The sequence below is a fragment of the Leptonychotes weddellii genome, unplaced genomic scaffold (genome assembly GCF_054177405.1).
Source record: "Leptonychotes weddellii isolate Sample4059 unplaced genomic scaffold, ASM5417740v2 HiC_scaffold_8563, whole genome shotgun sequence".
In the NCBI taxonomy this organism is placed as follows: Eukaryota; Metazoa; Chordata; class Mammalia; order Carnivora; family Phocidae; genus Leptonychotes; species Leptonychotes weddellii.
The window spans coordinates 1-7,512 of record NW_028056626.1 but is presented as its reverse complement, the minus strand read 5'-3'; the positions used below and the strand labels follow the sequence as shown (position 1 = coordinate 7,512).

Here is a 7,512-nt window from a genome sequence, read left to right as displayed (position 1 = left end):
CCTCCCTTCCCTTCCCTGGAAGCAGGCCCAGGAGAGGCCACAGGGCCAGCCAGCGTGGACCCAGGCCACAGCTCCCCCCATGTCCGTGCCCGGCCGACCTCCAAGTGCCTCTTTCCCTGGATTCTCCGTGATAACCTCACTTTCCAGTGTGTGAAAGCGGAGTGAGAGGCATGGTGTGGATTTCCTCTGCTTCTGACCTACTGTTTACCACACCATCTGTTCTCATCCTCTTCCTCTCTTGGAAAGCCCTGAAGTTCGGGACACGTGTCTTCCTCTGAACTCGGTGATTGCCTTGGCTAAGCCCCCTGCTAACTCTCAGCCCCGGGGGGTGCCCCTGCGCGGCCAGCCCAGCCCTGTGCTGGCGTCTCTGGGGAGGACGCCTAACCCTAACGCACGGCCTTCCACTCCCGGGCTCGCTGGGCAGCACTTCCCAGCGCCACATGCTGGGCCGCGCACACAGATGCCCTCTGCAGGCTCCACGTGCCGTTCTCGGGTGGGCATGCTGCGGCCCTTGTCTGCCCCTCCCTGTGGGAACAGCCCAGGCTGCACTGACTGCAGGCTCGCGGGCGTCTGGGGGCCCCATGCCTCTCACAGGTGCCCAGGGCACATGCCTGAAAGTATTTGGAGCCAGACTCGCCAGGTGCTGCAAAGCCTGAAGGGAAAGAACGAGAGCCATGGGTCATGTAGCAGCCCTGTCGTCTGGGGGAGGGTTCTGAACTGGGGGGGGTGCAAGCTTGGTGGGGGCAGACCTGGGGACAGAGACCTGGGGGGGCACAGACCTGGGGGGCACAGACCTGGGGATGGAGACTTAGGGGGGCACAGACCTGGGGGGCACAGACCTGGGGACAGAGACCTGCGGGGCACAGACCTGAGGGGACACAGACCTGGGGACAGAGACCTGGGGGGCACAGACCTGGGGGGACACAGACCTGGGGGGCACAGACCTGGGGATAGAGACCTGGGGAGGCACAGACCTGGGGAGCACAGACCTGGGGACAGAAACCTGGGGGGCACAGACCTGTGGATGGGGACCTGGGGGGGTGCAGACATGGGGCACAGGTGGGACCAGCTGGTGGCCTGAGAGTCAGCTGGGGGAGCTGCACCCTGGCTGGCAGGTGTGGAAAGCAAGGCTGGCCCAAGCTGCCTGGGGCACTGAGATGCCCGCGGGAAGGAAACCAGTGGAGTGGACCTTACACATCAGGATCAGAGTGAAGCAGAGTCCTGGAGAGCACGTCCGAACTGCTCTCACTCACAGTTTATCACGTCCCCCCCCGCCGGGCACTGCGTGTGCATGGCATGTGTGCGTGGCGTGTGTGCGTGGCCTGTGTGCGTGGCCTGTGTGCGTGGCGGGGAGCATCTTTCTTGAGCGCCGTGACAGTAAAGTTGCAATTTCCAACGACCCCTTTCTCTAAGGGGAGCTTATGTCTGGAGGAAGTTAATAGAAATCGGGATCCGGGTGGTTTCACACAGGCCTGGGGACCTCCCTTTGGAAAGTCCCTATTATTCATCCTGGGGCCGCAGTAGGCTCCCCTGTAGCTCATCCTGTGAACCCTACAGGAGATTCAGCAGGAGGGCAGGGGGCCTGTTTCCCATGCTCCAGGACCCCTATTTGTAGGGCTTCATGCATTGGGGGTAGCTCAGGATGGGGGTGTCTGGGTACCTGGGACTGAAGAGGGCTGCTATTTGCTCTGTTCACGCCCCATCCGGTATGCAGTCTGTGGGCAGCATGGCCTGGCCTGGCCTTGCAAGGAGCCCAGAAGAGGGACAGCATGGCCCCCAGGACCCACCTCTCTGCCTTGGCTCAGGCCGTCCCCGCATTACACACGAGCCTGAGTTGAGCCTCCAGCCAGCACCAGGACCCACTTCCAGGGTGCAGGGGGGCTCCCTGCAGTGGTGGGGGGCGGCCCCTGGGTGGTTGCTCCAGCTGGGGCTGGTGGACGGTACTGGGTCTTTCTGCCGCCTCACCGGGCATCTCTCTGTTTTTTCTGCAGTGAACTTCGACCACTTTCAGATCCTTCGGGCCATCGGAAAGGGCAGCTTCGGCAAGGTAAGGAGGAGCCAGCAAGGAGGCCGTGGCAGGACCGTTCCCGCGGCCCACCGGCTCTGGGGAGGCCAGCCCCACCTGTGTCTGTCGGTGGGAGCTGAGGGTGCAGATGGCGCAGTTGCTGGGCTTTGTGGGACCAAGACCCTGACACCCCCTCCCTCGAGACACTGAAGCCCGCCCTGCGGTGGAGCCGCTTTCCTTAGAGACTGGAACCCACTCAAGGCCGCAAAGGAAGTGTCTTAGAAGCCCCTGCGGGGGTGGGGGGGTGCCAGTAGATAATCAGTGTCCAGGAGCCTCTGTGACCCTCGTGACCCTCATGACCCTCGTGACCCCCGGGCCAGGCTGCTCCCGCAGGGGTGCAGGTGGCAGGGGCGAGCGTGCAGCTGAGTGTGCATCCTCATCCCGGGGCAGCCACGCCGCTCGGGCCTCTAAGTAGGCCTGCTCGAAACTGTCTCCCTGCTCCTTTTGTTCTCTCTTGTCCACATCTAACTTCCTGATTGCTGCCTTGTAATGTCTCGAGATTGGGGGTAATTATAACTCAAAGAGGCTTAACGAGCACTCGGAAGGTTAAAATTAGCTCTCGGGACTCGGCCATGACGGGTCTGTTGTAGATAGATCACTTTGGAATGGAGAATGTCTTTTGAGCAGAGGAGTCTTGGCAGATGAGGCCTTCGCCCCCCTCTCCAACAGCTGTCTGGACGCTGTGCCTTGGGTTCCCCCAGGCCTGGGGAAATTATAAACCAGAGCTAATTAGCTCCTTCGCAGGAACTCATTCAAACGCTTTTGTTAAGGAGAGTATTTTTAAGATCTGCTGGTTGGACTGCCCTCTGCCCTCCCTGCTTCTCCCAACGGAATGTAAATTTTGTCTGCTAGGGTCACAGAGGGCGTGGGGAAGGTCGAGGGGGAGACGGTGGGGCTTAGGGTTAGGGTCAGGCCTTGGAGGACACCAGCCCTGCACAGGTTTCGGGAGGAGTGGCCTGTATGGGGAGACATGGAGGAGGAGCCGTGTTGGGGGCTGGCCTGGGGCAGCCCCCTCACTGTCCCCTGCGTCCTCCCGTCCTCATCATCCCCCTCATGCTCCTCCTGCACTATGGGACAGCATACACCCCCTGCCGCAGTGTCCGCAGAACCCCAGGACTCTGGCTCCTCAGACCAGGTCTTAGCTTTAAAAAGCCAGCTGGCCACAGGGCCCGGAAACGGAGCTCTGCAGAGTGGTGGGGTGACAGTGGAGTCCTACTGAGATTTTATCCTCAGATGCAAGCTGCCTTGTCACGGCTCCCTAATGAGGCCGCCCAATTAGGCCTGCAGGGTCTCTGGGCTGCAGTTGCGGGCGCCCTGTGCTGGATGGGTTTCTGGAATGTGGAGAAGCCCAGGGCCTGTCCAGACCTGGGCTCTGCTCCTTCTAGCTGCTCTCGGCGGCTAGGGCAGTGACCCCACGAGGAGAAGGAAGGAGGATTTGGAAGCTCGCCATGACCGCAGAAAGCCAGCTCCAAGCCTGTGTGGCCGAACCCGTAAATGCCTGTTTGTGGCCTTATTTGAGATGTGTGTGTGCACAGGCTCGGCCATGCCCGGCAGCACGGTGAAGCTGGGCTTTATAAGGATGACCAGGTCAGGTGGATGTAAACGTCCCGAGTTCACTGATGCCCCCACCTCATGAATGGAGGCAAAGTGTTTGGTGTGTCTGACAGGACCGGTCTCTTCCCAGCAATGGCTGTTTACCATGAGGCCGCTCCATCCTTCAGGACAATAGCTCACTAACACCCATTCACAAGCCTGCTGTTTCTGGTCCTTGGGTACAAAGACTGCTTATTGGTTTTGTTTTTTTCCAGGTTTTTTTTTTTTATTTACTGTGATAAAATTACACATACGGTTGTAATCATCTGTAAGAGTGCAGCTCGGGGCATTTCTGGGCAACCTCTACCTCCTTCCGTCTCCAGACTCCCTTGTCTTAGAAAACGGAAACTCTGCCAGGATTCCTCAGAAACCCATCCCAGGGTGGATGGCTTTGTTCTCCAAGGCGGAGTGGAAGCTGGTGGTGAAAGCCCACCGTCTGAGTGCTGAGAACACAGTCCCCACTGGCTCACCGGTGGAGGGGCCTTGTCCCCGGGTCTTCTGACCAGGCCAGGAGCCTGCGGGGGAGGGGGGGGTCCTCAGTGCAGGAGGCCCCTCCCAGCTCCCCATGACTGCGCTGGGGGCTGGGGGTGGGAGGTGTTGTTCCCAAGGCGCCTGAGTCCAGCAGCCGGCTTCACTAGGTGGGGACAGGTAAGCAGGTGGGACAGGAGGTGAGTGGGTGGGACGGGTGAGCAGGTGGGGGCAGGAGGTGAGTGGGTGGGGACAGGTGAGCGGGTGGGGCAGGTGGACGCCTCCGCGGTGACGAGCGTGACAGTCCTTGGCAGGAGCTGTATGCTGGTACCTGGGGCCTCGGGTCGCTAGTAACACTTGATCCAAGTGAGTCGCAGAGGGTGACAGGCGGATGTGAGCAAACATCTCCCATCTCCGCGAGGGGAAGGGCTGGGGCGGGGGCGCTGCCCCGGGATTCCGCCGGGCCTCTCTCACCAGCCGGGGCGGGCTTCGGACCCGCACGCTGCCCTCTGATTGGCTGGGTGCGACCACGTGCTCCTGCCCCGCACCAACCACGCGGGGTGCTGCACTCTGATTGGTCCTGGTGGGTCATGTGACCAGGACCAGCGGCCGGCGGGGAGGGCGGCGCCCATGGCGGCTGCGAACGCGGCGCCGGCCGACTCGGTGCCTCCAGGGTCGGGGGTCTGCGGCGCCTTGAGCAGTCACGCCGACCCCGGGGGCCGGGGCCTCGGGTCCGTGCCCCTCTGCGGGGCGGCTGGGTGAGCGCCCTTCTCTGCTCCTCCTGCGGGGCTCTGGGCCCCCGGGCAAGGGGCGGCCCTGCTTCTCCAGCTGCTCTTTGCGGCTGCGGGCGCGGTGAGAGGCGAGGGCGGACACACCGCCTTCCCCGGGGGGAGCTTGCGGGGTGCGCCCCCGACCGTCCCCGGTCGCCCCCTTCCTGCCCCCTCCCTGTCCCCAGCCGCCCCTTCCCTCCCCCCTCCCTCCCCCTCTCTGCCCCCTCCGTGTCCCGAGCTGCCCCCTCTCAGTCCCTGGCCGCCCTTCCCTGTCCCCGTCCCCTCCCTGCCCCCTCCAGGTCCCCAGCCGCCCCCTCCCACCGGCCTCAGCTCTCAGTGCGCTTGTGCGACCGGTATCACTAACTACTGCGTTTACAGCCAGAACAGAGGAAACACTGTTTTGGAGAAGAATCCTTTACCCACCTGGAATTTAACACTGATTCTGCAAGCCCACCGCCCCTGGGCTGCCGGGTCCAGCTGTACTCGCTTCCTGCCCTCCAGCACCCCCATGCTCTTCCAAGATGCCGGCTGTCCTCATATTTATTTTTCCATTTGAACTTATTAAATAAGTGCTGTCAAGATCAAAATAAACTCATGAAATGCGGGTAGGAATTACATTTAAAGATTAAGGGAAAGTTGATAACTTACCCAACTAGGGATCTAATACTTTTTTATTCAAATGTTATATTTTCATATTAATCCTTTGCATCCTGTTATGTTTATTATCTATTGTTTTATAGTTACTACATTTTAAGCTGTTGTGCATGTTATCTGTCTTTGTTATTGTGAATAGGAGATTGTATTTTCAAACTTTACAGTTTGTTGGAAAATGGTGACGTCTGTCACCCCTCACCCCTGTTCCCCTACGACCCCTGCTGCCCTCTGCATTCCCGCAGCCACTGTGGCCGCTGTGGTCCGAGGACCTGGGTGGTCACTGGCTGTGGCTGATGCGCCCAACCTGGGCGGGGGCAGCGCTGTGGCGGGCATGGCCAGTGGGTGGGGATCTGGCTTTGCCAACCTGAATGTCCTCCTTGCTGGAAGATACTGTCTCCCGGTGATGCTGTCTGTGGGACAGAGTCCAGGTCTCACTTGGGACTGGGGTCTGCAGAGCCTCCTCAAGGGGGCACCTGGTCAGGCTGCCGGACCGTCAGGAAGGAAAGGTTGAGGCAATAGAAGGGCACAGCCCTTCAGGAAGCAAAGGCCCGTCTCCTGCAGGTGGGGTGTCCCCTTGTGAGTCCAGAGTTCCCTGACTTGAGTGCGTTTTTCAGAGATGTGACTAGCTTTTGCACAGTGGGCATGATTGGGTGTTTGAGTAGGAATGTCCTGGCCCTTGTCCTGCACTCCAGCCGCTCTCTGCCCTCATGGCCCAGTCTTGAATTGGTTCTGACCTTCCCTGGCCAGGCCTCCTCCTCCCCACTGCCCTGCATGCCCTGTATGAGAGGCACCCCCTTCCTCTGTTCACTTGCGGAAGGGCTGGGCTGGAGCTCACACGGAGGCTTCTGGGAATGCCTACTGCTGTCCATTTGTGGGTAGATGGGCCTGGCCACCTTCTGTCCCCTACCCAGCCCAGACCTGTCAGGAGGCCCTGGGTTCTGAGTTAGGGTGCTTGCTGTGAAATCCGGCAGGGATGGGGGCTCTTATCCAGCTGTGAGGCCTGGGGACCCTTTTCCCTTGTCCCAGGTCTGGCTCTCGCAGGAACGCTGGCTGAGCTGTTACTTGTGGAGGGGAGGAAGTGTTCGGACCAGCATGTCTTGTTTCTCTCCAGTTTATGGGGAAAGAGCTAAGACAATGGGGGTACAGTGTGCCTTGGCCACAGACCCCAACAACTCTGAGGAACCTCCTGATGCCCCTGTGACCACCAGATCCTCAGATGGACCCTGGAGATGAGGCAAGAGTGGGAAGGTGGGGGCCGGCGCAGGAAGTACAGTCCTACAGCTTACGGCCTTGCTTCTTTCCTGGGGGTCCCTGTTTGTGAGGACACCCAGCCATTGCCGTGGCAACACCGCAGAGGAAGCAAGTGACCCACCGCCCAGCGGCCCAGCGAGGTGCTGCAGCCTCTCCCGTTAACAAAGGAGGAGCCTTCTGGGGTTTCACCCTCTGTATTGGCAGAAACGCCGCGGGGACGAGCAGCTGTGGCCGAGAGCTCAGGTGTCCTGCGCCTCCAGCTCCTGGACCAGGCTCACAGCCCCTTCTGAGACGTCCAGACACCAGATCTGGACTCTGGATCTTAGAGACCCGTGCGCACGTGCTCTTGTTCGCATCACGTGCTTGATTGTGGCCTGACCACGCCAGTCACTTAGGGGAGCCCTGGGGAGAAGCATTGCTGAAGGCCGGCTAGCAGGGGCCACCAGAATGCACGGTGTCCAGCAGTGTCTGCAGGAGCCCGCGGCTGGCGGCCTGGCGCTGGTCACCCTCAGGCAGAGCAGCCTGTGGGCCCCGCACACGCCCAAGCCCAAGCCCTGGTTTTCCCACAAGGGTCCATCCTCATAGCCACACAAATGGCGCAAATGGCCCTTGGCCGTGAAGAGCCTCGTCCCAGCCCAGGGAAGCCCGTGAGCATGCACATGTGTGCACGTACACACACACACACGTACACACACACACCCGCCCAAACAC

General features: G+C 60.6%; 1 long non-coding RNA gene across 1 annotated transcript; it reads left to right on the top strand.

The window, feature by feature from the left end:
* Positions 1-4,425: 4,425 nt before the first annotated feature.
* LOC115940538 (uncharacterized) lies at positions 4,426-5,711 on the top strand. Its single transcript, XR_004075271.2, has 2 exons — positions 4,426-4,884; positions 5,275-5,711. It is a non-coding gene; the product is annotated as an uncharacterized LOC115940538 (long non-coding RNA).
* Positions 5,712-7,512: the final 1,801 nt, after the last annotated feature.